Raw genomic sequence first — 23,947 nt, forward strand, 5'->3', positions numbered from 1 at the left:
CTTGAATTAAGGTTCTCCAAGCTTATAACTTTCAAAATTTGGGGTTTATACTTTTGTTCGAAATTTGAAAACGCCCCAAATAACCAAATACAATTTCAAAATATTTAAAAACAATATAGTATATTAGGTATCAAGAACAGTAAAGAGATTTTACCGATCGAAGACAATACAATGGAGTGTTATACTAAAAAATGAAAATTTTTATATGGATAGCCAACAACAAAATAGGCGACCCATATTTTTTTTAAAAGTACCGATTTAAAATAACTCAGACCGATTGTATTAGACATCATTTTGTGTCTACTTTCAGAATCTGCAATTTCCAAAAACTTTTACTTTTGAGTATAACACTCCAATTATTGTCTGAGATCGGTAATCCTTAACGTTCGTGATGTTAATGGCGTTTTTTGCAAGATCCTTACATTTTTTTAAATTTATTAAGCAATGTCAAAATAATCGTCAAGACAAGAAGTTGTGTATACCGGTTGCTACTGCCACCACGTACTGCCTTGTAAGCAATCAAATAGAGCTCAGTCGTGCAAAAAAGTTATTCATTTTTGAAGAAATTGTAAACCGAAAAAAAATGGAATACCTGAAATGCTATTTCGAAAACTAAGCAAACATAATAAAAAACAATAGATGGTTACCATTTAAGATTTCAAAGATGGCACCAATTTCTTGTTGTTCCGGAAAATTAACAATTTGAAAAATAATTTATTTGAATCAGGAATGATCGGTTTGGTTTGGGTTGTGTACTCGGTTGTGTACAAAATTTCAAAATCCTAGCTATATGTGAAGTTCCTAACGTAACTTTTTAAAAGAGTTATCATTCCGTATACAGGTTGTTCTGTCTATACCCCTCATTCGGAGTACTTACACTACTTACTGTGAGTTCTAATAAAAATATTAATCTGCAAATTTGTACACAGCTATATCCGTTCGAAGTTTCAAACAAAATGTTTTCAAGGTGGCGACACTTCCGGTGATACCGGAAGTCGGTACTGACTTTGTTATTTTAAGTAGAAAGCAACTGTTTTTACTGAATTTTTTAAGTGGCAAAATTTTTATTTACAGGGGTTTATTCAAAACATGACAGCTTTTGAACCATTTGCAAAAGTGAATAATTTTTTTTTTTGGTTTTGATAACCAAAGATTTGGAGAATCTTCTAAAGTATTTCAATGTTGTCAATTATTGATACATCCGAAGGCTAGTATAATTTTTTTAAAATGATGATCAACAAATATTTGGTTATTTTTCTCCACAGTCATGAGTTAATCTAAAATACGGCAAAATACAATTTGATATACGTACAAATTTTTGGAAAAAAGTGGCACTGACAGAGTATATGTCGTTTGAGTCGAAAACAGCTGCATTAGAAGTTGAAAAGTTTGTAAAGTAAGCCCTAAAAAAATTGAGTTTATTGAAGAGAAACAGTTTCTAAAAAGTTCTTTAAAGATACGCCTACGTACTAAATGAACGAGAACTTTTCGAGATACAATCTAAACTAAAAACACTCTCTTGCAGGAAACTTTCCCATTTTAATTTTTTTCTATTACCTACTACTCGTATCGTAACATGTGTCATTTTTGAGATATTGGCAAAAAATTCTTTAAACTTCTATATCCTATCATATATTCTACAACTTGTTCGTCTGCACTAATAGCGAAAAATAGAAATGCGTTTTAATTTTTTAGTTGAAGAATGGAAACTTCGTGAAATAGGTACACCTGCAAAGCGAAATTGAATTTCCCGTAGATTTTAAGCAATTTTCCTTAATTTCCTGTTTTTATCGTCCGAATTGGTGCTTGAGGAGTATCCAATCGAACAGAAAATTCCATTTAAAAATTTGTGATTTTAATTAAAATTAGCGAAGCTTTCCGAGAGTTTGCCGTTTAATTATTACTGCTTTATCGATTGAGTCTGAAGCTTTGTATATTTCATACGAAATTTCTAGCGCACGCTATCTTATTTATAATATTTAATGGATGTAAACAAAGTTTATGGATACATTGTCTGCGAACATTAAAGCGACAGCGCATTTAAATTGCCGCAAAAACTGCAGTCAAATGATAAGATAGCGTCAAAGATATTTTTTCTGCCTTTAAATAACCTTTCTTGCTTGAAACATGGAACGGTTCTAATTTTGGACGTAGCAGGTCTTTCAACTTTCGATTTCAGTCTAGTCTAAACTACCCTTTTGCTTGTCAAGTTAATCTCCGAGTTAAATAATTCATGTTGATTTTCACAATTATTAAAATTTTCTGTGTAAAGGTGGGTTTCAGACGAAGCCATTAATGTTATGAGCCCATTTACTTATTGCTTATTAATGTGACAACAAAGAGCTTGACACCCATTGTACTGAGGAGATTGTCGTGGGTGGTCGAAATTGGAATGAAATCTTTTCAGATTTGTATTAAATTGAAAATTTAATTATAGCGACATAATACAAAGGCCGTTTTGTAAGAAATTCCCTTTAAGAAAATGCTATTTGAACAGAATAGGATTTTATACGGGTTGAGCTGTTGAGTTGTTTTGTATTCAGATCTAAAATTCGCTACAGATCTTGCTGAAATTCAAGTATTTGTCCTTTCACCTGTTCGAATAAGAATAGATTCGAGGAGTTTTTTGGATTACATGTGAAATATACATCTATCATGTTTGATCCACAAATATTTATGAGTTTTTTCACTCGAACAGAATGAGTTATATGTCGGTAGAAGCTTTATTAAAATCTGTTCAAACTTTTCTATTTATTTTTACAATTTCTGCTTCATTAGCGTTTTTACGTGCATACTCTGAAATTAAAACTTATTTTTATCGTAGCTTTAATTTTGCAGCATCCGAGAATTTTACAAAGATAAAGTGTTTTAATGAATTTTAGAGCAGTTTTGGAGAACGTATAAATAAAATATTGGATGATTAAAATTTTATCATTTCTGGCGACTTCGTTCGGTTAGGGCTAACTGATACTGGAAAGACATTTGTGACGGTAACTTCTCGGCCGGAAAAGCTTTTTAATCTAATTATTATTTATGGAGAGAATTGATTTGTCTCATCAAAAGCCACATTATATTAAAATATATTAAACAAAATTTAAACCGTTTCTAGAAATAAATACTGTATACATTGAAACACAGTTCTTGCAAAAACAAATTACTTTAAAAGCAGAGATGTGAAATGTGAGTAAAGTAAATTTTTATTTTTTGTATTATTAACTATAATCTTAATTAAATTAATTTCATATTCATTTATTCGGGAAGTCCTATAAATCGCTGAGCAATAATTAATTTATAAACATTACTGGGCTACAGCCACAGGTGGAGCAGAAAAGCGGAAAAGTGTTGGTACTCGAAGATAAAGCAAAGTAAGAATAAAGGTTGGGAAGCAATATATAACATGCTTAGAAAGAGATAAAAAGAGAGTGGAACAAGAGTAAAAATGCAATGTATTCAAAATAAAAAGGGTTCATGAAACCTTTAATCATGCCAGGCGAAAAACAACAAAAGGGGTTTATTGGCCAGAAAAACTATTTAATACAAGAAGTGTGATTAAATAAAAAAAAACGAAAAAAATTGCAGTTACAAGAAAAAAGATACAAAGTGGAAGACATGGAGGAAGTATTGTTCATGCAAAAATTAAATGTTGGGGAAAGAAAAAAAAACAAGTCAAGAAACAGTTGAAAGTCAATGACGCAACAAGTAGTAAAACAGAAAAGATGAACACATTAAAAGGAGACGCTTAAAGATGTCCACAAGAAAAAAACGAATAACCTTATTGATTAATACTTTAATCAAAAATTTAAGGAAAAGTTTTTTTTATTAAGAAGATAGTATATTACATAAGAAGTCAAGAAAGTGGAACTTTACACGACGAGGCGGTTATTTGAACATACGGGGCCGATAGGTCGAGTACTTTACGAGTAATAACCGAGATATTGTAAACGTACTGGAAACTGAAAACTCAGTTAGTGAAGAAATTTTCACCTGTGAAAACTTTTTTAGAGAAAAAATATATGTATTAGTCTTCAATAAATATTTTTTTGTAAATCTGAAGGCAAATGAATAAAACCCTACCTACAAAAAAAAGTTACTTATAAGAATTTATAAGAAGTTATTTTTTATATTGTTAATAACTTTTAAATAAAACAGTACAAAATACAAAGCAGTTTTCTGTATCTCAAAACCTCGAAAACGCAGTTAATACTCTTGGCAAACGGTACTTCGACTTAAGAAGGTTATTTGCATTTTTTGTGTTTAATAGTAATGTTATGTTGTTTTTATCCATGTTTTTTCATATATTACAATATTGCGGATTATTATTTTCACTTAGGGTGGTTTGCACCGTCTTGGATTAAAATCTCCGTTTAACTAGTCGGCGTTTAGCAAATCTCGGATTTAAATTCATATCTCCTTTGCACGACGGCCGTTTAGTAAATCGTCAATTAATCGTCGATGCCATTTGGCAACATGGTAAATTTATTCGATTTAACATGTATTGTGGCAGCAATTGAAAGGACTGAAAGTGAGAAGTGAAATGGCTTCACTCGAATTACAGTAAGTTAAACCAAATTTACTTCAATCTTTTTAAATTTATTTTATAGCATTTTTTAGTTAATAACTGCAATAGTTTGGATGTGTTTTGCATGCTTTTTCTTTCCTTGAATGGAGCAAGAACAAGTGCGACCTTCCAATTTTGCCACGGAAGAAAATTACTGAAAAGGTACTGTACTGATAGCATTGCACAACTTTCAGAAATTACAAATTTTCAGTCTGGTACACAGAATAATTGGAGCTCAAGAAGAATACAACTTCAATTGAACTTCATCACCTGATGGAGTTTTATCAAAAGAATACGACGAGTTGTCGGAAATAAAAATAACACATCAAAAAAGAACCATAAATTGAAATTATTGCAACTAAAAATTTGTATTAACACGTACTTCGAATTTGTATTTCTTAACTTTAGAGTAAATTATAATGTTGAAGGGTTTTCGGCTGCATTTATTCTTGTATCAAAATAAGAGTACTTTCTTCATAGATAAACCTGGGGCAGTAAACCATGTGCTCAATTAATTCTTGCACCTTGAAATCACCATCTTCAGCAAGACAAAAATCTAAGTTCATCGAAAGTATTGTTTTATTAAACACAAATGAAGTAATATTTTCTTACCTTTCTTGCAAAATGTTAATAAATTTCATAATCTGTTTTTGTGATTTGACAAACCATTCATGAAACGTCAACCGTTAAACTAAGATTTGGAATTTAAACGGCCATTTTTCGCGGATTAAATATGTGAGCCACTAAACCAAGATTTTCGTTAAACTGAACACGGTGCAAACACAAATGTCAGATTAGCAAATCTTAATCGACGTTTAATTTTTAATCTTGAACGGTGCAAACCAGCCTTAATATCTATTTTGTAGTTATCGTGAATACATTGTTATGGTAACGATTTTATTAACAATAATTCTAGAACAACACATTTTTGAACGACGAATTTGTATTTCTGACAAACAATTTATTCTTTATTAGGATTAAGGAAAATTTTAAACATTTGAGCTATAATTTTATGATTTCCCATTACAATGTTCTAGCTTTAAGAACTCCTTGACCATAAAAAAGAAAATTTCAACCTTTAATACCCAGAAGTCACTTTTGCATTAGTTTCTGAGGAGCAAAATTGTGATAAAATATAAATCATTTTTTATTATTTCTACTAATGAGTTTTACATACACAGTAGGGTTAAAGCGGGAATTAGCACTTATGTTAATAAATATTTATCATTGTGAAACATTATTCCCATCGGGATGCTATATTGAGTGATTAGTCGATATGAAAATTTTAGAATTGTGTTTTATTTTAAAAGCGTATAACAGCACAAACAATTTTGAACAAACATTAAATATTTAAAGCAAACTTCAGTGCTGAATTAAAATAATTGCAAATGTCAATACAACTAATATCACCGTTCCCTGTTTTCATTTAAAAATACAGTAAAATGTAATTTTCAAAGCTTCCATTTTTATGACAGCAGTGTTTGCTAAAATTGTATGCAAATACTGCGAGCATAATATTTAGGCAAATTAAAAGCGTTTCTGAATTTTGCGGTTTGATTTGAATAACATAAAGGCCTGGCTTTGTTGTATAATTATTTTAATGAAAATCACACAATCAAGGATCAAGTGCATTTTAATTATCATCTAATGGGAATCACATGATTTTGGCATAGACCAACGTTCATTAATGTTAATTCATGGATAGTTGAAAGCTTTTTGAGAGTGATTCGGTTGCGTAACTTTTACAGTAATGAACGTCGAGGACCTTGGGAAGGCCCTGTTGTGTCAGGAACTGAAAATCGACCAAATCCCCTCGAAGCGATGGTTTGGAAAAATCATCTAATTTCGTCAGAATTGCCACTAAGTGCTAGTTTCTCTCCCCAAAAAAGCTGCTTATTTTACTGATGTGATCAAAGATATTTTTGCTCGGGAGGTGTAAAGTAAAATTTTAAATGTAATTATCTGCGAGCGCAAAATTAATGGTGTCAAGTGTTGAAGCAGAAAGCGTCGCCTAATTAGGCATAATCATGAATAGTTGATGGTGTTTCGAATAAAGAAGCACTTAAAATTATTGCACATTGATTACATTGTTCAAATTTTTACTGTGCGATGCTTGACAAGGCGTGGGTTTAACAAAAATCCGATTTTCCGGCAATATAAGACACCGATTTACTCCCATTTTAATTATTCAGAAGTTAATTTCGGTAAAACGTTGAATGTGTAATAAAATCATACCGTAAACAATCGGTATTAATATTTATGTAACCTTCAATTTGATAGTCGATAAAACCCACAAATGTATCTTTGTTGAAATTGTTTGAATTACACGTAATGTCTTTGTATTTCTCTTTTTTACCTTTACTTTTATTTTAATTCTTGGCAGATACACAAATTAAAAATACTCTTGCCTCGACCCTCCTGAAATAACCCAAGTGTCCTATTTTTAATTGTGGTTATTTTTGGGTGCTTGTGATGGAATGCTATCAAATCGTAAAGAGAATTTCGTCCGTTAACCGTAATAGTGACACATAATTGTAAATAATGGAACGACAGAAATTGACGATGTTCCAAAGCCACAACATATTTTCAGAATTATATAACCTCTAGTTTTCCACAAAAACATGATCCAATTCCTGGTGGGTTTCCTCAATTCCTATCGATTTCTAAAGTGATAAGAATAACTGGAGGAAAGTCTTGTTTGAATTGTCACAGACTTGTTTCGTTCGTATTTTAGTTATCATTCTTGATGCTTGAGTGCTTTTAGAAGAGCTTTCAGACTGTTTTCTGTCTCGTTCCAGTTGACATGGGCTTTTCAGGATCATTCATCGGTTTAATTATTCTCTTTCGCTGCTTTGAAAGAATCACTCCATCATTTATTTTTATTTCAACCTAAGATATGTCTTAATAACAGCCAAGCAACCATCTGTAAATTATTCATGACATTATTACTCAACCAATGTGTTTCAGATGGAGTTAAAATTGAAATAAGAACAAATTTTTAAGCAAATAAACAAGTTCTAGCAGCTGCAGTTCTCCAATATTTAACTTGGTGGTAATTACGTATTAATGTTTAAATTAAAGCCGACATTGTCTTAAACTTACTAAGAGAAGTTAAATATCTCGTGCGCACTTCCGACGTTGAGTGTTTTGAACAAAACCCTTTTTTTACACTTAGAAACGGGTCTTTATTGTGTGTAATAAAGTCAAATTGACGTAGTTGAAGCCACGCAAATGCATTTATTTGCCGTGTTTTGTATTACCTACCTACCACTGAATTAAAAAGTTTAGTGCTGAATCAGTTTCACTTCATCGAAAAGCCCTACATAAGGCATAATTTAAAAGTTTTCAAACATTTATTTCTGCAATATAAAACCCGTATTTAGAGAAGTAGTATTTTTATGGTTGAAATAATTCACTGTTGATTACACCAGCGAAGCTACAACGGAATTTTAAATATTTTAAGCAAATTTTGTTCTACTTTGTTCAACATTTTAGTTGCAGTGGACTTTACTCTCGTTATAGGGAAAAAATTTTGCGCACATTAGCGTGTATTCTGTAATGAAACCGTTAAAATTTAAAGGCCGTTAATCAATGTCGCTCTTGCATTAACCAATAAAATTCCTAGATTTACTATTTTAACCAGTGTTGAATTCTAACAGCCCCTTAACACAATTACTGAATAAGGCCTTTTCACTGTTAAAATTATACTTTACTTTATTTACTTTTTTTACTTATCACTAAATTGAGAATATTTAAATTTAGTTAAGTTAATTAGAGCATAAGAAAATCTACGTATTTATGAGAGTAATTGTAGGTGTTATAGAGTCTAAAGTATCTATTACAAAACAAAATTTTTGCTAAAAAAGTATGTTAACCTTATTGATGTTGAAATGTGAAATATTATCATGTATTTTTAATGAAATGCGGAGACTTGGAAGCCATTTACTTTTTTAATAATTCTTGTTGTTCGTAAACAATTGCAAAAAATGTTCGTTGTAAACATGTTATTATTGCAAACTATACAGCATGTTTCACATAATTTGACGAAGCTTGTGCCTTGGTTGCATATCAATAACATAATACACATACAAAAAAACTAGGTCGTGGTTAGCCGTCCGCACATTTTTAATATTGTACATTGTACTGATAATTTTCTACTTAATATATAGGCTGTTCCGTTTAATTGTTACAAATTTAAACAGGTGATAGAATATTTAATTTTAAAACAAAAGTTTCTTATAAACATGTATCAAAAAATACTTCGTAACCCCTGAATGGGGTGCTTCATTTAGTGAGTTTTTCTCAATATTTTAGAAACCATTACAAAATTTGGCACAGTTAGTAATCTTTATACGCCTAATTGAATTCGAGGATTAAATTTAATCAGGGGCGTCCCAAACTGGAGGGGAGTAGGGTAAAAAATACTCTAATAATTTTGGCTTATTTTCTTGACACTTTCAGCAACAAAATCGTAAATTCCATAATTTTCTACACAATAATGATCTCTTGCGTTGGTTCTGTACAACTCATCGTTTTTGATTAAAATCGATTTAAAATTTACGTTACAGACCATAAACCGCATGAAAATCAGAAAGGATAACCAGAACCAAATTGAAATCTGGGACTTTTAAGGTTAGACCGCAACACTTTGTAAGAAAATATCGACGTTTTGCCAGTTCTTGTAAGGGCCATCTTCAGAACAGGTTCTGACCACGAAAGTCTCTGTTCATCTCTGATTTTCATGCTGTTTATTGTCTGTTAGTTTAAATTAATTTTATTCAAGAATAGTGAGTATCGAAACAACTCAAGAGACCATTTGTGTAAAAAAAACATGGAATGTTTGATTTTGTCGCTGATAATGTCAAAAAACAAAAGTGAAAATAATTTGCGTAGTTTTTACTGTACACCCCTCCAGTTTGGGACGCCCCTGATTAAAAATTTCTACATTTGATCCTCGAATTCTATTAGGCGTATAAAGGCTGTACCCAATTTTGTAATTTTATCTAGAATAGTTCCTGAAATATTGAGAAAAACTTACTAAAATTTTAATTTTGGTCTTAAAATGAAATGTTCTATCACCCGTTTAAATGTGTAACAATAAAAACGGAACACCTTGTATACCAGTAATTTTTGATGTAAGTATGTTTTTTTTTAAGTAAAAGTTTTATTTTAATTTGATGTCAGTGGAACAAAACCACCAAGCCAAACAAAATCGGCATTCTAAGAACGATAAATTTAACACAAAATTCGAACGAAACAATTTCTCTCTCTCTTGCTCTCTTCAATTTTTGAGGTAATCTCGTCTTCTGGGAGATTTTTACAGTCCCTTTATACAAATTGATTGTATTTTTTTGTTCAAAACTTTCAATACGTTTTGTGAGTTCGTCATATAACAGGAACTCATCTCCACTTTTAAGACTCATCTTAAAAAAATTAAACACTAGTCCACTACTAGTCGAGTCGCACGATGATATAATCCATGATATAAATTTGTAGGCATGCAAACCATTGAGTTCGTGCGCCAGTTTTTGAGCACGCTGTATAAGTCCACACAAATGTACGAACGGCTAACACAAAGTTATTGCCGTTATAGCATAAGTTATAGGATGGCTAACCACGGCCAAAAAACTATGCATTTAATGATTTTATTTTTGAGAACCATTCACAATGGTTGTTTAAAAAATTAACTGTTACGTTTTCAAACTGAATATAGTAGATATGACCCTAATCACTATCTGAAAAATTTGAAAAATCAACAAATTGGATGGAAAATGATATGATTTTACCATTTACTACAAATAGTGTTATTTTTGTCTTTTCGTGTGCTTTAAATTAAAAATTGAGTCTTTGTGAATGTTTGAAAAATTTTAGTTTTTGGTCGGAAAGATTTCGAGACAATCGCAATTAAACACAGACCATAAACATGTTTCAAATTTAAACTTTTTGTATTCGATTAATAAGAAATATGTACTGACTTAGGACCACGTTTCGTCCGATAACTTTTCCCCGGGATAAATTTTGAAAAATGCGTTTAGTGATACCATTATTAATAACTTATCCGGAGTTTATCTGAGCATATAATTCCAACAGTAACACGCTGTGAACAACTATTTGGAGTTATAAAAGTTTCAAAATTTTTTCTCCCATTTCGTTATCCCTTTTTTATTTTTTCTGTTGAAATAAATTCTTGATTGAATGTATAAATTACTCTACTATAACTCTAAGAAGCTCTAGTTTCGTTATACCGTAGCCATATCTGCCTAGTTATGTAGCTGATAACCGTCAGAACTGCCTAGTAGCTAATGTAGTTGAACCATATTTTTTACTTTTTGCTGGCGAATACTTTGTTGATTTTTCCGAGAGTCCTCGGAGTGCAAACATCATTTGATTATGTTTTTCATTTTGCCTTTTCTGTCATTCAATTTGATAACTCGAATTCAATTCGATCTTAGGACCTTAGATTTATTCATCCATCATTCGACAGACGATTGTATGTGTTGATTCCACATTAGTGTTTTTCCATTTTATATATATGTACTTACATTTTTTGGGAAAATAAAATTTCAAGTCAATAAGTAAATAATTTCTTTTCTTGTGTTAATTAAGTCCGTTTAATAAATTTGTATTGTGTTTGGACCATGGACGGATAGTTAGTATCAAGAATTTTTCCTGGGAAATAAGTGAGAGTAAAATTTATTACCACATGTTTTGTGTCGCCACACGCAATAAAAGTATTCATGTTAAACCAAGTAAACTACAGCCGTTTTTTCTACTTAGTGCATCCGTTCGATAACTTGGTCTTTCACGACACTCCATAGTGTCAAGGAAGCGCAGCAAAACCAACATCCCCACAATTTACAATTTAGACGAGATTCTTGACATGCACATTTTTATTGCTGGTAGCTTTCATTTCAAACACACATGTTTTGTGGGCTGAGAATTTCAGTTACTTGCAGTTATTTAATTTACATTTTTGAGTATCGAACTCAAAGTTCTACTATTTCGTACTTTTAATGAAAAATATGTTTGGAAGTTAATACCAAAGTTGTGAAAAGTTTTTTCGCCTTTAGGGGTTGCGTTACGTTGTTTTAGGAATCCGAGTGTTGAGTTAATTTGATGTTAGTTCAGAAGGGAGTCTGAAGTTGACCATGATGTTCCTCTGGTAGTAATAATGGTGGTTAATGATGACAATAACAATTGTTCCGCAAGCTGCCGGTAATAGACTTGATTGTGGAACGACATCACTGATTCCGCCAGCGAACGACTTCCTACTTTATCGTTCGTATTTGAGGAAATCCAGGTTTAGTCCGACGATAAATTTTGCGTAAAACGCATGGAATTATACATTTCGTTCGTTCGTGAATAAAAATACGCGCGACATTCATCCGTGTAATAAAAAATAAATAATTCATTTTTCGTATATGCTTTAATGACCGTCATAGGGTCAACCTGTTGTTGTATTGATTTTGCAGCCAGAAGAAAATATTGTATGACCCAGTTATGGTTGCGTGTTTATTTGACAAGAGTGGAAGAACAAATGACAAAGTGTTTGGGGCGAGAAAACCCCAACTCTGAGGTCTACTTATACGAAAAGTGCGTGCCGAATAATTTAAGTTTTTAACTTCGTCTTTGAACCCCATTTAAATTGCAACAAAGTTAAACGACTTTGCGATAGAATTAAGTGTAACTTTCACAATACCTCCAAAATTTAAACTTATCAACGAGAAACCCTTACAAATTGAATAGCGCAGTCGACAAATTTTTCGCGATATCTCATTAATGCAGCCATTGTTCAACTTATCCAATCAAAACTTTAATTTACCATTTATGCGCTAATAGAACTTGTGGCTTAATCTTTGGAGTAAACACGGTCGAAAGTACGAGCTCAAACCGCACGTGACTTCTCCTCCTAAGCGTAAATTATGTTGTTTTCGCGACACTGTATTAAAAGCTTTAGTTAATTTAATACCGAGTCAACATCAATCGAACCCTAAGCAAATTATAAACATCTAACCTTTGATTTCATTTAAAACATTACCTAATCTTTCCAACTTCTAAAAAGTAAGCGTTTTTACAAGAAGGATTTGTCTACATCAAAAATTAATTATACATAAGGTTATTCGCTTAAGATGACAAGCCTCCAAAAAACAAAATGCAATACACAATAATTTTCACATGAATAAGGATTTGGCATTTTGTGTGATTTAATTGATTATAACCTTTCTGGGTTACAAAATAATATTTACAAATTTTGTTTACAATTCTCTTTCGTCGATAAGTATTATTATTATTGTACTTTTGATATATACGTAATAGCTTGTTCAGTATATGTTCTGTTGCGGATAAATTTTCCCCATCTGTTGACATGTGATATTATACTTATATGTAGCTGATTTCTTATGCAGTTCTCGACTTTGATATGAAAACATCTTGGAAAAACTCGTCTGAAATGTAAAAATCATCAAATAGCCCATCTTGTTTAGTATATTTGATGTCCAGCAGTGGTGGATTTGAATTTTAAATTAACGACATTCACAAGATGTCGTTGCAGTCGAGGGACGAAATATTCTCAAAGGACCCAAATGTGAAATTAATGAACAAAGTAGTTTTTTATTGGTAATCTATTTTGCTTATTTAATAACGCTGCAGCGTGTATAAATTCAGCTTTCAAAAACGCGCGTCTTTTAAAGTGTCCATGGCAGCATAACCCAAGAAACGTGAAGTATAAATGGCATTTTTTTAATGATTCTTTATTATAATGACCAACAATCAAAAGTGTACTGATCTCACATTACATTATTTCCAATTTTTGTAATATTAGTATCAGTATTTATGATTTCAAAGTATACCAAGGAAAAAAAATAACGTAAAGTATTCGTAGATAACTGGTCTTTAAAACATTTGCTCTATTTCGAGCACTTTGGCTGCGCCGAAAAATCACACGTGTTTTAAAAACCTCAATATCCACTTATACTTTAATACACTATTCTCATACTTATATATTATGAATCTCAGGAAATTCGTATTAAATCTAAAGTAGTTAAAACGATCATCCACATGTTTAAATTGGTGTCGCGAATTTGTATCTTACTTTATTTTAACAGTACCAGCTAAGGAATTAAACTTTTTTATTTTCAAAATTTAGTTTTATCTTTAGTGGATCTAACGTAATTTTCTGGAACGTTTATTAGAATCTATAATTAGGAAAATTTTTAAAAACTTAACAGAATTTTGATCAAATTTATAAAAAGACATGTTAAATACCCAATAAAAGTAAAATGACTCTTTGTAAAGACTTCATTAACGGAGGCAATATTTAGTACTCAGTTTTGTATATTCTGGAATATGAAGGTTGAAGGTAATGTAGCTTATTACCATTATCCGAAAGGAGCTTTCCTTGATCTCAAAGTTTGACTGTTTATAACTCGAAAACCGAAAGAGTCTACCGCATAATACTGCAATTGATTGAAAACCTCTACAGTGTTTTTGGTATTTCTACACAAGTTTATTATTATCATTTATATCTTTCATTTCAATACTACAACTTTTTCTCAAATACTATACTTATTGCTGACAATTGTAAATACTTTGTCTGTTTTGATGGAGAAGAGCACATATTAGTTATATTATTTAAAGCTTTTTTAGTTGTGGACAAATACGAGAACAGGTTTTTTTCTGAAAGAACAGACTAAAAAAAGTTTCTTCAGTCCTCATCAATATTGTCAGTGAACAATGAGTAAGGAATGGAATGACTACGACACTATTTCTACCAGTTTGTTCTTTCGCAACAAAGTTGCGCATTTTAGATTTATTATTTATTAATGAAACAACTAGAGCGCGTCTTACGAGCGTCAAGTCACGATATTCACAATCAGAAAAGTAAGCCAGCGGGATTTCAAGTAGAAAATGATTCAGACAATGTAAAACATAAAATCTGACCTTTCGTTTCACAAACAACAAATTATTGCAGTTGGTTCCTAAGCAGCTTAAGATCTATCAGCATGGCAACTTTAATCAAGAGTCAGTCTATCCGTCTTACTTTACTCATTTTTATAGTACTTACTTAAATAAATCCTTTTGTTCAATTAAAAGGGTTTGTTTACCTATCCTTAACCTGAGCAAGCAATCATGAAACCATCATTGTTGGACGAAGTTTAAAAATTATTATTATCCGCGTAGTCTTTTCCCATCTAAAAAATCAAGTGAAAAGAAAAAAGAACAGTTTCGTAATATTAAAACTATAGGAGTACACTGCGTGTACAGATTTTTGGACAAAATTGTACAAATTGGATATCAAATCTACCTATTGGTGTTAAAATAGTATATTAAAGTATAAGTAGATATCGAGGTCTTTAAATCTGGCGCGATTTTTCGAGCACGACAGCGTAGCTGGAGTACTCGAAACAGAGCAAGTGTTTTAAAGACCAGTTATCCGCAAATATTTTACGTTATTTTTTCTATTGGTACTCTTTGAAATCATAAATACTGATATTAATATTAAAAAAATATATAATAAAAAAATTGGAAATAATGTAATATATCTTTCGTTGTCATGGAATTGATTGTCATTATAATAAAAAATCATTAAAAAAATGCCATTTATCTTCACGTTTCTTGGGTTATTGATGTTGCCATGGACACTTTAAAAAACGCTTTAAAGTTGGATTAAACACGCTGCTGCGTGCTTTAAATAAGCAAAATAGATTACCAATAAAAACACACTTTTTTGCAACAGGTTGAAACGATGGTTGTGTTTTTTGCTTCTCTGTATTTTAGTAATTAGAAAACATTCGTTGATTAACTTTGCATTTACGACCGAAGGAGCTTATTTACTAAATGTTTTTAAGCTCGAAACGAGCAAATAAAGCAGCGAACTTTGACAGCTTGTGTATCAATTATAATTTAATTAAATCTTACAAGGTTTCGAGAGTAAGTTTTATCAAGGTCGCATGTTGCACACATACTTGCACAGTATGTAATGTAAAAAATCTAATTATTTAGAAAGACAGCATGCTTGACAAAATAAAGTATGAATTATAAGTAATATAAGCAGAAATTTTTTAAATTACAATAATTTTTTTTAATTTTATTGTTTTTTATTATTTTATTATGTTACGAGTTTTCTGGCGTTTTTTTGCAGCAAAATCACACTTCTGGTTAAGAGATCCCGCCTTTTTGATTGAAATAAGGAGTTATTTTTTCCAGATATCCTTTTAGGTAGTAAGGAAGATTAATTACACACTTGTCATCCAAAAAATCAGTGTAAACAATGCCCTGGACCTCCCAAAATACAGAAGTCAAATTTTTTCCGCCTGAAGCCACACTTTTGGCTTTTTATGGTCAAGTAGAGCTTGGTCACTTCATACATATACATGGTGGATTCAGGTTTCATCACACATAATTTTAAGTTCAAAAAAAGCTTCCTTCTTGTTCAAATCAATTATAAAATTCGATTGAAACTTTTGGGTATAACTAGCTTCGCACTGTTCCAAAAACTTCCGCGGTGAAGGTTTTTTGAAACTATCAGGTCAGTTAAGGTCAGGTCAGGTAAAGAAAACGGTAACAAAAATCATTGAAGCATTCTTAGATTTTTGTACGATTATTGTTTGCATAGAAAGTTAAGGAGGAAGCAAAGGAGAAATAGTATGAAAAATGGAGAACACTGCAAGAACACATAAAAATTTCGTAAGTTTTACCCACCCGTTTGAATACCCATATTACTTACAATAATTATTACATATTATTTATAATAATACGAGTAGCGATAATAATCAATTATTCACGTGTTTCGAATTCTGACCTATTTAGTCAAACAAAGAAATACAATAATCATGTTTGAAAATCAGCTTCGTATTGTGCGTAAATGGAAAAATTATTAGAAACAGTTCTCCATTATAATTAAACTTTGTGGAGACATGCAGAAAATTGCAAAAACCGTCTAATGTTTATAGCAGCGCAGCGGTTAATTAGTTAAAGTAGTAACTTTGCCTCAAGTGACTAGTTGCACACTACCATAAAACATAAAGTAAAAACCCCGGGAAACAAACCCAACCAAACTGTGTGCTTTTGCAGTTACATGCTTTGAGGAATCTCATTCACGCAACAAACTTTCGAACCTTCGATATGGTTAAATGCAGAGCACACATCAGTTAATAAAGCATTAACAGATTGGAATTAATGCACTTGTTGATTTCCCAGTCACGTGCTACAGTTTTTATGAACCACAGCAAGCTAATAACTTTGGGAACCATTAGTCTTTATTAATCCAATAAATTGTCGCTTCTTGAAAAGAATCCTAAAGGACATAGAGACGCTTTCAGTTCGCTTGCATAGAGGAGGGTCGTAGGTCGAACGTTAACCCGTCGGGATGATTAATAGTTGTTACGTGGAGTTCAAGGTAACAGGAAAGTAAATCAAACTCAATTATATTTCAAAAAAATGGCTTTTTCGCTTCGGAATTGTCCCATAACGCCCAACTTAATTGCAAACTATCCGTGTCAAGGACTGGCATATTTGAGCTTTATTAAAGCTTTACGATTAAACTTTTCCGGCATTGCGTTTTACCGAGCTTCTACTGCAGCAATGAGGTAAACGTGTAACTCCATAAATTATGTGAGACCCATAAAATATTTGTGTCGTACTTCGACCCTGTCTGTCAAGACTGATGAAATTTACATAAGATGCAATCCGGACATCCACTTCAGGCGAAGAGAGCCATTTTTCAGTTATACCACTCTTAAATAAATCCGGAACTTCCAGAATAAATGACTCAAATTAGTAGGTAAGTTAAATATTTAAGCTCGGTTTAATTACCATCCAATTTTTAGAATCACGTGAAGGAACATCTGTGCTTTGCGACTGCTGTAACCGGAAAAACCCTATTACGCCCGTTTGACACAAAAATTGTTTCATCAAATCGAAAGCTCTTGCTTTATTCATGACATGTCACAACGGAGACGTGCTACACGACGTGATGTTCCTCTCGACTTATCTTAATCAAGTAAATAGTAAACTGCAAAAACTTTCACAAATTTGTATTTTTTAATTGGATTTGTTTGAAGTGTTTTGAGGTAACCTTTTTTTGTAGCGATGTGGAGTAAATTTTAATTAAATTAATTAACAAACTGACTCTAGAGATTTGAATAGATTCAATGACGGCCTTATCGTGTTTGTGTTTCTGACCTCTCTGCGTATTTATGCACAATGGCGTAAACTTGGACTGAATTTGCCATCAGACGTCTTCTCGCACGGCTCAATATCATCTGCGGAAACAAGGATTTATCCCTAACTCTCTAAGTAATTAAAGCCCTGTGTTTGCTTAAATCATCCTTGAAATAGTATTTATTTTTTATAGGTGTACGAGCGAGTGCGCACAATACGGTTCTCGCCACCTATAGCTAATTAAGTTAAATGATGTGTTTTAACCCTTAGTAAAGTGGATTTGGGTTGCAACATAACAAAAGTTGAGTAATATAACTATACTTCCTTGCGTTTACACATGATGTAAGGTCGATTATGTTGAAATTCACCAAATTATCTCCAGAATATTGGTCGAGAAATTTTATAAATTGTGTGTTTACACGAACTTTGGTTTTATGCTATAATGTTTAATTATACAGGGGTGTCCGTTTTTCGAGCTCCACCCTGGAGATTTCAGTTATTATAAGATGTACGAGGTCGCTTAAATTAGGACAAAATTGCACATTTTTATGCTGAATAATTATCTGAAAGAAAATTTGGTGTGTCATTTTTAGTTTTTGAATTATTCGAAAAAACAGAAATTTGTAATTTTCGTTTATACTTTTTTAACCAAAAACCAAAGCAACACATTTCTAACTAGGACTTCAGGCACTTTTTTACAAGGAATCTAAATCTGTCAACCTATTTCTAAAGCGTTCTCGATGTCAAAGCTACAACACTCAACTTGATTTTTTATTATGGATGCCATTCTTCCTTTTTGTATTTTTGAAAAGTGTTTTTAATCCTGACTACAACGATGTATCATCAGATGATATGATGGAATTTTACCGAGAAAATGCTGATCAAAATGAAAAAAAAAGGATTTTTGCGAAGAGAGTTTTGAAAAAAACGCCAACTATTTTGTTTTTAAACAAACTAAACTTTGGAGGTTTAATTGAATTTAGATTTGGAAAGTATAAATTTTTACCAAGTTTACTTATTTTAAAACTAAACGACATGATGATCTAGAAGTTTATTCTTTGCGAAATAAAACAAAATAAAGTTATAAAAAATCGGCTCGCATATTTAATAGAACTGTCAAAATTTAGTTTGACAATTTTTGGCGTTTTTTCAAAAGGTTTTTTCTTAAATTTAATCAACATGTAAGATTCGATTATTTCATGTGATACATCGTTGTAATCAGTAACAAAAGGACGTTTCAAAAGTACAAATATTAAATAAGAAAAAAGCAAAGTTGAGTGTTGTAATTCTGACATCAAAAGGCCTTGAGAAATGCGATGAGAGATTTATATTTCTCGTAGAAAAGTGCCTGAAGAATGTCCTACTTTAAAAACGTTTAGTTCTTTTGGTTTTCGCTTAAAAAAATAAAAACGAATTTTTTTTTATTTTTTAGAATAATTCAAAAACAAAATGACACATCAAATTTTCTTACAAATAATTGATCAGTATAAAAATGCGCAACTTGTATATTTAACTAAACAGAATTAATTATTTAAGGGTTCTTTTCAAACCTTGAATATAAAACTTTTTTTATTTTTTTCTTCCACTATTTTCAAGGTGGATTTTCTTGATTTGTTACAAGAATAATACAGAATTCGTGTTTATAGACAGAAAGTCTAAACTTGTGACCTGTTAGACCACAAGAACTAGAAATTTTCGGTTAGTTACCTATCCGTTTCTCGAGCATTATCTAAATATTGTAAATAGACCTGAAAAATGGAAAATATGACAACTCCATTTTGCAGATAAATGAAAAATTAATTAATATACCTATTAGCTGTTTCAAAACAATAAAAACACCAACGTCGCATTTTCTCTCAAAAGTAGCTGCTATAAATTATTCATGCACTTCAAGAAAATAATAGCTAATATAATTTATACTTTCAATAAAAGGTCTAATCGTTAATAACTATTTTACATTTTTATCAGCCTTATTTAAAGAAAAAAAATAATTTGGTAAACTGCGACGTTGGCATTTTTATAGATTTGAGACAGCTAATAGTTACTCAAATCTATGCAGATACAGAGTAAATTTGGAGGTTGTACATTTATTTTAAAGAGTGATAGTAGAGTTCAAAAAAAGTCAAAATAATTTAACTTGTCTGCTTCATTTTAGCGTGTAAAAATTGTAGAAAAATGCAATGCAAATGAGAGAATCAAATATGGTGGTATCTTCGACAATGAAACTGATGCTTTTTTATATTTTTTAATGTGAGGAGACTTTCTCTGACTGTTTTTGCTAATTTTAGCTCAATTTCTTTAATGCAATGTTTTAACCTCAGAGATCACATTTCTTTACAATTTTCGTTGGTGTAATTTCATACCAAATCGTGCAGTAATGCAGCAATTCAATAATATTAATATTTAGATTGCGTCGTAAATTTAAGTTTATTCGCCGTCTAAAATTCTCTATATCTCAGGAATTATAAACATAATGCAACATAATGGATAATGCAAGTTACATTATTGTGACTTCTTTTGAGCGCTACTATCACCCCTTAAAATAAATGTGCAACGTTCAAATTCACCTTGTATTTCTTCAGAACACAGAGAAAATTTACAAAATAGGTAAGCAATTTCAATGTTGGATTTGTGAAGAAGTTAGGTTTGTTCATCGTTTCGAGAACTGGAGCCCTGTGTCTAGGCGAAGTAGTTGTCAAGAATTTGAAAATTTTCGGAAAATTAGTTCTTGAGGTTATTAATGTTGTAACCCGCATTTACCATTGCTTTAATGTAATAAAAATTAGCACACAGTCCTCGTTTATTATTTAACTAAAACAAGTCTGTGCATAAGATATAAAATGATATTAACTTCTAAATTGAATGAGGTATTGGTCAGCCCGTCAAAATGTATTTTTTTAAAGATAAAATTTCTCGTCAATTTTTCGTTTTTAGTCATTTTATTTACACCTTGCTGTACGACTATTTTTTCGGTGTTCGGAAAATCGAAAAAACTCAAATCGAAAATTTACTAATTTATTATAAAAGAAAATACTGGTTTAAAATAGTTGTTTATGTAACAAGTCCGCAAAATAGAGTTTTAGCGGACGAATTGGATTGAGCACGAGGCGACGACGGAGCCGCTAAAACTATTTTGCGGAAGTGTTGCATACAACCTTTTTTAGTACCAGCTCTCTAAAACAACAAAATTGTAAAATTCTTTATATTTACAATTCACCCTCGTCATATGTGCAGCCGACTGGTAGTCACAGCAATGACTAATTTATTGAAACAATAATTATTGTTTTGTGAAATAATAAATAAATTAGAGTCTGCAAAATGTTGTCATAACGAATTTAAGTACTTGTCCTTTAAAATGACATTTTGCGGAGTCAAAACAGTTTCCAAAGTAACCATTTTAGTTGGCGTGTACCAAAAACATTATTACTGAATTCGAAGTATTTTAGAGCATTATTGTTAATCAAGAAGGTCATAGCGTCTTTAAAAAAATTACATACCTAGTTTGAAAACTAAATGGAGTTTCAAACAATTTTGAAAGTCGTCTTCAAGCTTTAATTTCTAATTATTTTTTTAAGAGTAATGATGGAATTGTAAAAAACGATCCTGCAATATTTGATTTTAAAAAATGCCAACGAGAGTATAGTGTTACGTATGTAATGAATAATGGATACATACTGTATAGTAAAGTCGTAGGTATACCTAACTCGAATAATTACTCAATGCGCTCGTTCTTGTTCTGAAGAATTATCGTATTACATGGCCCAGTATTACAGGAGTTGGTTATTACACTTTATCTATGGCTCCTTTATTTAATTACTTGAAGTTAAAATTTTATTATTTTTCAAAATTTTAATACAGAAGACTTGTGACACCATGTACTTTGAATTTAATTTTCCCAATTTATGTATTTATTAATCTTTTGGTAATGGGCTTTTTAAACTAGCTAATTATATTAATGTAACTATTCTACAGGGTTTTCGTTTTTCGAGCTCCACCGTGGGTTTCTCAGTTATTTTATTTTTAGTTTCTGAATTACTGAGAAACATAAAAATTTTGTAATTTTAGTTTTTATTTTTTAAGCAAAAACCAAAAGACCTAAACGTTTTTAAGTAAAACATTCTTCAGGCATTTTTTACAAGAAATCTAAATCTGCCTCTTCCAAGGCGTTCTTAATGTCAGAACACTCAGCTTTGGTTTTCTAATGGACGCCATATTTGATAGTTCTATTTTTTAAAAGTCTTAATGTGATCGAATCTTACATGCTGATTAAAGTTAAGAAAAAACCATTTTTGCAAAGAGAGCTTTGGAAAAAAAACACTGCGAATATTGTTTAACAAACAAAATTTTGACAGCTCTATTAAATATGCGAGCAAAATTTTTATAACTTTGTCTTGTTTTGTTTTGCGAAGAATAAACTTCTAGCTTACCATGTCGTTTAGTTTTTAAATAAGTAAGCTTCGCGGAAATGTGTCACTTTCAGATCCAAAATAAATTAAACCTCCAAAATCTAGTTTGTTTAGAAACAAAATTGTTGGCGTATTTTTTAAAAGCACTATTGCCGTTTTTTTCTTAAGTTTAATCAGCATGTAAGATTTGATCCTACAATATAATGCATCATTGTAATCAAAAATATAAATACTTTTCAAAAATACCTACAGCGAATATGGCTTCCATAAGAAAAATCAAAGTTGAGTGTTGTAACCTTGAAATCAAGAATGCCTTGGCAAAGGCGATGACAGATTTAAATTCTTTGCAGAAAGTGCCTATGGTCCTAGTTAAAACTGTCTAATTTTTGTGGTTTTCGCTTGAAAAAATAATACAAATTTCCGTTTGTTTCAATAATTCACAAACTAGAAATTATCCCTCATTTTTTTTCAGATAATTATTTAGCATAAAAATTTGCAATTTTGCCTTGATTTAACGACCTCCTACCTCTTAAAAAACTGAGATTTCAAAGGCGGTACTCGAAAAACGGACACCCTGTATAAATGGTGAATGCGCCGGGTTAAGCAGCGACGTAGTTTCTATTTGTTAACAGCTAAACTGGTTGATATGAGATCTTTTATCTCTTATAATAACTGAGATCCCATGGTGGAGCTCGAAAAACGGACACCCTGTATTTTATTATACGATTTGGTCCAATTATTTGTCCAGTTATGATAAAAAATAACTACAAAACTGAATTCAGAAATAAAAGAACTATAATTTTGGTTATATTTAGCTGCGAGCAAATTAACAAATGGATAACCAAGTCCCTCTATTATGTCTAAATAAAGAATGAATTTAAGATTAATGGATTTTAGATTAGTATATGCAATTTATTTCTGACGTAAATTTTATAAAAAAATCTATTACTGGACTATTCGTGTAATAATTCTTTTTCGTCCTTTAAGTTTCGTTAAAATAATTTGTACGAACATATTTTCGTTAGAAAACAAGTGTGTAGGTATGATTACTACGATGAGCAATTAAGTTAAAATTTAGAATCCGTTTTATTTTGCAAATATAAATATTTTTAGCACAAAGCAATTACAAGCACAAAGCTTGCTGTAATAGTACTTAACCTACTCGTAATCCCACTAGAATATTGTAGTCAAAGGTGATTATATTGAAAATTTTACGTAAAAGAGCTTTAGTAAATAAATTCGGAACGACAGAATAATTTGTCGACGATTTTAAACGGGAACTTGTAGATAGAAAGGAACATGATTATTATGAATTGAATTTTAGCGATCGGCTGAGTAAGAATCGCTTTTGATTTTCTTCATTTCTTTGAGCATGTGCCATTTCTAATTTGTCAGAAAATTAGTCGGTTTATAAAGCGGCAGTTGCCATTTTCCCGCTGAATTATTAATTTTTTATGCGGAACGTTCGCATTGAGGGTGTAATTGCTTTCGCACAAGCGCTCCCATGTTTCTTTTTGTTTTCTGAACTTAAATTAGAGGTACGAGGTCGCGAGAGAGCTTTGCATTATACCCACGTTATAGAATCGGCTGATAATCCCTCCACTTTTGCATTTTGGTCGATTATCGTGCAATTTTATTTTATAGAAAGCGTTTTCCTCTGGGAGATAAAATTTTATTTTTTAAATTGAAACAAAAGTTGCTTCACGTAGTTAATTAGCAACGGGTCAGATGGTATTGCTCTGTTTTAATTGTGAAATAGTTCCACACAAACAATTGTGGCGGCAGTATTGATTTTTCAGCAACAAGTGTATTTTCCTGGCTG

General features: G+C 31.3%; 1 protein-coding gene and 2 long non-coding RNA genes across 19 annotated transcripts in view; 1 reads left to right on the top strand and 2 right to left on the bottom strand.

Annotated features, from left to right (window-relative positions):
• Stacl (Stac-like) overlaps positions 1 to 23,947 on the bottom strand; it is a 106,649-nt gene that overhangs the window by 42,852 nt on the left and 39,850 nt on the right. The gene's annotated exons all lie outside the window — the stretch shown is intronic.
• LOC135265481 (uncharacterized) lies at positions 749 to 4,904 on the top strand. Its single transcript, XR_010333169.1, has 3 exons — positions 749 to 4,554; positions 4,602 to 4,720; positions 4,770 to 4,904. It is a non-coding gene; the product is annotated as an uncharacterized LOC135265481 (long non-coding RNA).
• Positions 4,598 to 5,441, bottom strand: LOC107398626 (uncharacterized). The gene is made up of 3 exons (XR_010333168.1): positions 5,171 to 5,441; positions 4,760 to 5,114; positions 4,598 to 4,712 (listed from the first exon to the last, which is right to left on the bottom strand). It is a non-coding gene; the product is annotated as an uncharacterized LOC107398626 (long non-coding RNA).

Source organism: Tribolium castaneum, chromosome 2 (assembly GCF_031307605.1).
Source record: "Tribolium castaneum strain GA2 chromosome 2, icTriCast1.1, whole genome shotgun sequence".
Lineage (NCBI taxonomy): Eukaryota > Metazoa > Arthropoda > Insecta > Coleoptera > Tenebrionidae > Tribolium > Tribolium castaneum.